Source organism: Triticum dicoccoides, chromosome 6B, assembly GCF_002162155.2.
Source record: "Triticum dicoccoides isolate Atlit2015 ecotype Zavitan chromosome 6B, WEW_v2.0, whole genome shotgun sequence".
Classification (NCBI taxonomy): Eukaryota; Viridiplantae; Streptophyta; class Magnoliopsida; order Poales; family Poaceae; genus Triticum; species Triticum dicoccoides.
Genome location: NC_041391.1, coordinates 69,179,722 through 69,187,914, shown reverse-complemented (window position 1 = coordinate 69,187,914; position 8,193 = coordinate 69,179,722). Strand labels below are relative to the sequence as shown.

Genomic DNA, 8,193 nt, shown 5'->3' with positions numbered 1-8,193 from the left:
ATTTTGACTTTAGGTTTAGGTCATAAGAGGATGTGAGAAAGTAGTTGAGGGTATTTGGAGCATATCACTAAGCACTTGAAGCAAGAGGCTCATTAAGCAACACCTCATCCCTCCTTGATAGTATTGGCTTTTCCTATAGACTCAATGTGATCTTGGATCACTAAAATGTAAAATGAGGAATTTTGAGCTTTTGAGCTTGAGCCAATCCTTTGTCCTTGATATTTTGAGGGATCCACTTTCATCATCCATGTCATGCCATTCATTGAGATTTTCTGAAATAATAGTCTTGGAATAGCATTAGCTCAATGAGCTATATGTTGTTATGAATTACCAAAACCACCTAGAGATAGTTGCACTTTCAGGTTGGCGTTGAGTCCATGTTCCACCATCCCCTGGAACTTGAAAACTTGTTGCTCCATTGCTTCGAGTCTTCTCTCCACGCTTCCTGTCCTCCTTGGTCCCTCAACATCGCGGATGTGCAGCACCCCCTCACGCATCTCAATGGTTTGAGGGTGTTGCATCACCTCCGCGAGGTAGGGGTTGATGACCTTCTGCAAAATGTGTCCTTGGGGGCACTTGAAGACGTCATGGTGATCTAGATCTGTCAGAAAAACAGCTCAAAACATAAGCAGAGTTGTGTCGTGGTACGGTGGTCAAAACCTTCAGGAGATTATATAATGAATTTTACCGACCGAAAGAAATATCGTGCAAGAAAACGGAGTCCGGAGGGCACACGAGGTGCCCACGAGGCAGGGGGCGCGCCCAGGGGGTAGGGCGCGCCCTCCACCCTCGTGGATGCCTCGTGTCCCTTTCAGACTACTTCTTATTTTCTTATTTTCTTAAATATTCCAAAATGGAGAAAAACTGCTATTAGAACTGTTTTGGAGTCGGATTACTTACCGTACCACATACCTATTCCTTTTTGGAGTCTGGAACGTTCTGGAAAGTGTCCCTTATGTACTCCTCCGGGGTTACGGTGTCAATAACATTGGTTTCAACATTTATGGGATTACCTAAGATATAATATTTAATTCTTTGACCGTTCATGACATTTGGATTTGTGCCTTTGAAGTTGTTGATTTTTATGGCACCGAAACGATAGACCTCCTCGATAACGTAAGGACCTTCCCATTTAGAGAGGAGTTTTCCTGCAAAAAAATCTTAAACGGGAGTTTTATAACAAAACATAATCACCTACATTAAACTCACGCTTTTGTATCATTTTGTCATGCCATCTTTAACTTTCTCTTTAAACAGTTTGGCATTCTCATATGCCTGGGTTCTCCACTCATCAAGTGAGCTAATGTCAAATAGTCTCTTCTCACCAGCAAGTTTGAAATCATAATTGAGCTCCTTAATGGCCCAATATGCCTTATGTTCTAGTTCGAGAGGTAAGTAAGTATATATACTCCATTAATTTTTGGCCTTTTCTAGCCGATCACCTAAGCTTAATGGAGTAAACATCAATTTGATCAAATTCAAAGCAATTTGAACCGAAAATAGCATGCATTCAAACATAAACATAGATAGTTTTGCACAAGCGAACATAAAACATAAATTTTAACTAAACTAAGCAACTAAACTACTTTCGGTCGAAGGTGAGGTCGAGCCAATCCTTCCTCGTCTGGTACGGTGTACCGCGAGCCGGGTCCGGGCTGGTGTCGTTGTTGGGGTCGTCGGGGAAGACACTCTTCCACTTGCCGACATTGATCTCCGCCCTCCAAGCCATCGTCCTCGCCGCCTTCGACCTCGTCGATGCAGGAGAGCACGATAACCTCGCCGCCTTCCGTACCGGCAAAGATCATCCGATCCGCCTCCACGAGCTCCGGGTGCTGCCGACGGAGCTCTTGCATGTAGGCCTCGGCGGCGGCCTCGGCCTCAAGGCGCTCCCTCGCTTCACGGCCCTCCCGCGCGATAGGCGAGCTCACCATCCCCGGCTCCGACAGGATGAGGTCGATCGAACGTGTGTCGAAGGGGAAATTGAGCCGAGCCGTCGCGCCGTGGTAGCGGGCCTGCCAGCGGTCGTACTCCATGGCCGCAAGCTTGGCTGTGTGGAAGCTACCGAGGCACTGGCGGGTGTGTGCCTCCCGATTCGTAATCTCGCGACCCACATCCCCCACCGTCACTGCCAGACCCCAAGGTAGGACCTCGTCGGCGGCCGGGACCGAGGGAGGACAAGGAAGTCATCAAACGGGCGTAGGGGCGCGGCGGCGGGCGGATCAAGCTACCGGTGACGACGGCTCGATGAAGAGCCAGCGAAGGACGACCCACGCGCGTGGCAGCGCGGGTCCGCGCTGCAGTGCAGATAGGCGGCGGGGACCGACGGCCACCACATCCGGCCATCGGAGGGGCGGGGTATGGCGGGGGGCGCACCGGCGGCGGTGCGGGAGGAGAAGAGGCGCCTATTTTACTCGGCCGCGTTGGGATAAGTAAATATATTCAGAATTTTAGGCCACTATGCCGTATAGGGGATCGGATAGGTCAAACTTAATGGAGTAAAAAGCCACCACTAAGTTGATATAGAGGATCGGTTAGAAATGCTCTGAAGACCGACGATCAAGATGCAGAAAAATGTATGACAAAAGAGTATGAGTCCAAAGGAAAACAAGTGACTATGCAGGCTCGTCTATTGCCCAATGAGCACTTGAAATTGTTACCTTCAGGTTTCCTTCTGCAATATGATGCAGCCCACATAGCTAACCAGTAATAGATCCCGGTCCAATGCTCGTTCAAGAGCACCTCCAGGTTTTTCAGTTTTTCACGACCATGCCTTCAATATTTTTAAGAAAAATGGCTAAAACTACTGCCCAGGCATCCTTATTCGAGAAACGAATCTGAGTCAGATCTCTTTTCAGAAGAAAAAAATAGAGAGGAAATTATTCTGCAAGACCTGCCTACAAGATGTAGGGTCTTGTTAATGATAAAACCGCACAACCCGGCAGTCATTGGAGTATCCGAGACTAGCGCTAGCAAGACCTAAATACCAAAAAATCGCAAATTTGAGTAACAGAGGCTACCAAGACACTTTTTTCCATCCCTATATAAACAATTTGATAATAAGCAAGTAAATGAGCAACTAACCATTGGACTGTTCAATGTTGTAGCAAGTTTCAGAGTACAGAAGAAGGCAGGAACTTGGCATAACCGGATAACCCAGCTCTATTCATTAACTGATAAAGCAGCAGGCTTCGAGAAGGCTATCTTGAGCACAACCTCCATGAAATTGGAGATGAAGGCGAACCATCCGTCAATCTTTTGCGTCGCCTTCTCCGCAACCTCTCCTCCCTTGGCAACTGCTATCAGCAGCGTGTAGAGCGCCGCTTCACCTGTGCAAAACATTTGGTCCCAACTGACCCATGTGACAAGGGGGTAAGCCAACGACGACCAACGAGCGTCTTAAGTAGAAAAGGGAACATCATGGGACAAAAAAAAATAAGCAGAATTTTAGAGCCGAGATCCCGAGCCGACACATGGGACATAAGCAAACAATACTGCGATGAGGCGCACACACAATTACACAACTGACAGGTGAATGTGAACTGCCTCAACGTGCTTGCCTGGAATGAGCAAATGAATCTAAGATTAACTTGACATGGTCGACACTAATCACTAATCCAAGCAAGTAAATGTGCCTTCATGCCAGCAGACTAAGCTCCAAGGAAAATTTGATAACAGACAGCAAGTTATCGAATTAAGCGATGAAGCCTTACGAGTCAGACTTCACAATTGACCACTACAGAGGGCCAATTCCCGGGTGGAATGCAGCGTACAAAATGGAAGAGCCCATTTAGCATCTCAACTACCGGAACACAAAAGAAAAACTAAGTATTAGTCTGAGTAAATTACCATCAATTAGCTAGTGGCTTTAAGTTGCATGTCTAATTGCTCATTACAACAATAAATATGAACCAAAAACAGAGAAATATGTTTCAAATTGGTTATGAACTCCAGAAAAGAATTGATGGCATGCACTGTTGACTCAATGAAATTGTACACATAATTGACAGGTAACATAGCTCCCCGAGCATTTGAGGGATTTTCTAACAAAAGAATAAGAAACTGCATGCATTAGCTGCTGCTAAATTCAACTGACAGCAGCTTAGTAGCACAAAGATTTCAATAACCCATTCCATAACAGTGCTCATAGAGGTAGGTAAAAAATTGTTCTAGTGTGAAAGTAAATTATCATGCAAGTATCAGGTTCAGTGATAATACTTATAGCAGAAAGGCAGAAACTAACACCATTTAACCTTTTTTAAACAGACCTCCAAATTTTCACTGTATTTGCCTCGATATGCATGGTAGAAAACTGAAGGCGCATCTCCAGTGATATATTGTTGATCCCACTAAATGTTTTCTTAAAAGATGGGAGTCAGCTGATGCTTCCCTTGCTACAAATCCCCAAGGGATAACCCCATGCACATAGCTGAAGGGTCACTCGTCCAATGGAAGCCCAAAGCGCCTTATCCCCTGCCACATCCAGAGGCAACAAAGAGACCAAGGATTCCGAGGAAACCAACCAAGTAACTGTACCCCCATAGTGAGACTGTCCTGGCTTCACAGGGTAGAGCTGTAGAGAGGAGGAACGAGGAGAGTAAAGTAAAATAACACACGTGTAAGCACTTGATTGATGCAACCAAAGGAGGCTCATTTTTTTTACCAGACAGAGAATTTGCCAATCTGGAGAGGTACGCAATCTACAGAAATGCTACTAGTGCATTATTCAGTTTTGAGATCAGTTGTCCCTAGAACTAGAGCCAGTTTACAAATACAAGAGAAGAACAAAGGGAAAGAACTGATACAAACTAGTAACCATGAATTGGTTTAACAAAAGTACTTTCTTCAAACAAAAATATTCCAAAAAGAACAATTTGCTTCTTATGGGGTGGACAACAGGCCTAAGGTGCGTGCTTGCGAAAGACTTATAGCTCAGCTCTAAGCAACAAAATGGGCAGAACTTTGTAGATTTACGAGGTTGATTTTCGAATCGACAAGTTTGCTGCCAAAATATACATGTAATTTTTGTGAATGGATACAGTTTAATGCCATCTCTGTTGGTTTAGTTCTAACTATTAGGACATATGGAAATGATAAGATTAATTCATTTGTTGGTCATGCTTCAGTGTCAGATAGGTCAGCTTTTCACAATTAAAAGTTTCTCAGATAAGTTCAAGTATAGTTTTAGGAACAAAGATAATTGATCTTTGAAGGGTACAGGGGGGAAAAGCAAAAAGTTAAACATACAGCCAACAGAAATATATTTTCTACAGAGTCTAAATTTGAACTGCAATTTCACTACTAACTTACATATGATGAAACAATAAAAGACGATGAAATGAAAATGGAACATGCTGATAAAATTCTGCATAAAAGCAGATCATGCTAATATTGTTAATGAAAACCAATGTAGGGTAGTTCTTTTGCTTTCTGGTTCTTTGGGTCTGGTTTCAACAGAAATTTGATACATCCCCACATCCAATTTCAATGATCTTAAACATAAGTCGGAAACACAAATATATTCCATGCTTATCATTTTCAGAGATTGCATGTGATGCTTTCTTCTCTACCAAATAAGACATCAACTGGTTGGGGTTCAGAAGTCAACTGAGACAACAGACATCCAGTTAGGCAAAGAACAGTGAGACAAAAATTACCAGCTTACTGCATAGAGTGTAGACTTTGTTGCGCAACAAGCAGTTACCAATTCTCATAGCCCGCTCTTGGTTCATGCAAATCTGAATCTAGTGGGCACTTGCCCTTTGCAAGCGTCAGCATAGTCTTCAGCAAGGCGCGGAGCAGCTTCCTTGTGGGGGCATATGTATTTCTCCAGGAAAAGATTCTCGCTAATCTTGACAATTGTCCAGTAGTCCCGTTCACGGTCTAGCAATCCATTTTCCTTAAGAAATCTCATAACATAGTACCGGGGCACAGCTTGGTGATACCGCGATTATCTAGCCCGCACTCCCGCAGGAGGGCGGCATTGGGCTTAATCACCTTGTCGAGGCTGCGTCTGAGGAGATAGGGGTCGTGCTTGAGCGCCCGGAGGAGGTTCTCGTAGGAGCCGCCGAGGAGAGACCGGCAGTACGGCAGATTGGAGACGATGGATCTGATGCGGAAGGACTTTCCGGCGAGTGCGGCGAGGCGCGCGACCTGAGGGCGTGACAGGCCGAGGTCGGTGAGCCCGACGACGTTCGGGGCCAGGGTTGTTTCCACGCCGGCGCAGAGCAAGTGGGGGTCCCTGGCGACGGCGGCGGCGATGTCGGCGGCGGAGAGGCCGAGGCCCGCGAGGAAGGCGAGGACGGCGTCGGGCTTGGAGTGGGACTTGAGGTGGGAGAGCTTCGCCGAGGCCTTGAGTGCCTGGGCTCGGGTGAGGCCGCAGGCCTCGACAAGGTACTCCTCGACGGCGAATCCGGTGTGCGGGGAAGCGGCCGCGGAGAGGAGGCGGGGGAGTGTGTAGTGGGAGGCGGGTGGGTGGGGGAGGTGGTGGAGAGAGGTGGCGGGAGAAGAGAGGAGGTGGGCGAGGATGCGGCTCCGGAGGCGGAGCATGGGCGGCGGCGGCGGCGGCGGCGGGGAGGGAGAGAGAGAGAGAGACGCGGTGGTCGCCGTCCTCCAGATTTGGTTCACTTCAACCGAACAATAAGGTGACCCCACGCGTCAGTCACCTCTTGTGTGCCATATGTATGAACCAGACTAGAGTGAGTCGTTCGTCTTGTAGAATTTCCTTTTCCTTTTTCTCCTTACCAAATTGAGATGACATGTTATTTGAGCTCGCAAGCGCATGCCGACCAGGAGTACAACATCCACCTCCTCGACGAGCACCGACACGCAGAGGAGCAACTCGCCGCTGGCATGCCCATCGCACCACACGTGGACATGCCCGAGCAGAAGGTGTTGCTCGAGTCCTCTCGCTCCGCTCGTGACATCCACCGCGACTGTTGGCTTTACCGCCTCCGTCAGGCGGTTAGAAGCCTCCTTTAGGAGATCGATGAGGCGGCGAATGATGTATACGACAATAGTGAGGACGAGGACGAGGTCGCCAGCTCCGCCATGGCCGCACCCCGCCGCCACGACCACGAAGCCGACACATCCACGGGCACCACCAACAGCAAGAAAGGATGGCGCATAGGAGGTCGCCGACACTTGGATCCGAGAAAGGCCACTATTCCGCCCTTCCTGTAGAAGCGAAGCTTGCGGGCTTATCATCGTCGGTCAATTAGCCACAAGCAAACTCTAGAGGCGGAGCTTCAGTTATCGGAGCTCATGGCCTGCCGGACATGGGGAACGGGTGCCGGCGGTCATTTAGGCTAGGTTTACATAGACCCGTCCAGTTCAAATATGTCAAAACCCATCTAGTTTGATGTAAAAGCTACCTAAGTATGAATGAATATCGTTCGAGTTTTTTTTAAATATGCATTGAATTTGTTCAATTTCATTAAAATTCGACGAAAATCAATCAGACATATGCGGCTAGCTTTGAATGGTCGTCTCCCACATCAATTTACGCGGACAAATGCACTATCCAGCTTGTGGGTAGGCGTTGGACATGCCCTAGAGCATGCAAGCTCAGCCAACCAGAATATTTACTCAGTCACATTGACATGAAAACATGCTCAACATATCCTAGCCATACACACGTATCGTTGGGACCGGCTTGTCTTCCTATGGTCCTTCTGGTGGGGTCGTTGTGGCAGGCGTGACAAGGAAACGCTGTCACCAATAGAATCATATGTATTCATGTGAAGTTGAGAATCAAAATTATTTTTTGACTTTCTTTTTCATTTTTTGAGATGGAATTGCTGCATTTTATTTAATCAGTTACAACAACATTTCCCTAGGGTGTGTTTGATTGCCATCTACGAATTTCTCTGCTATGCATGCTTGTCCTAGTTAAGCCTGGCTGAGAAAAAACAGACGAAAACCAACATATATACATCGTTTGGTTGCCCGCATCTAGGCTTCCTGGATTAGGGGATCAATTTTGGCAATGTCGTTTGCTGTCCTGCATTGGCTCGGCATATGCAACTACACGGTGTTTGGTTGTATACATGGGATATGATTAAGTAATAGCTACACATAACACACAGAGTTATACACACTAGTAGAAAAAGGGTCTAATGTGAAGCACATTAGTCCCGGTTTATAACAAAACCGGTACTAATGTGATCATTAGTGCCGGTCCCAACGGCTAGGGGG

General features: G+C 46.9%; 1 long non-coding RNA gene across 1 annotated transcript; it reads right to left on the bottom strand.

The window, feature by feature from the left end:
- Window positions 1–3,003: 3,003 nt before the first annotated feature.
- On the bottom strand, window positions 3,004–6,459 carry LOC119326000. Its single transcript, XR_005157779.1, has 2 exons — window positions 5,655–6,459; window positions 3,004–4,570 (listed from the first exon to the last, which is right to left on the bottom strand). It is a non-coding gene; the product is annotated as an uncharacterized LOC119326000 (long non-coding RNA).
- Window positions 6,460–8,193: the final 1,734 nt, after the last annotated feature.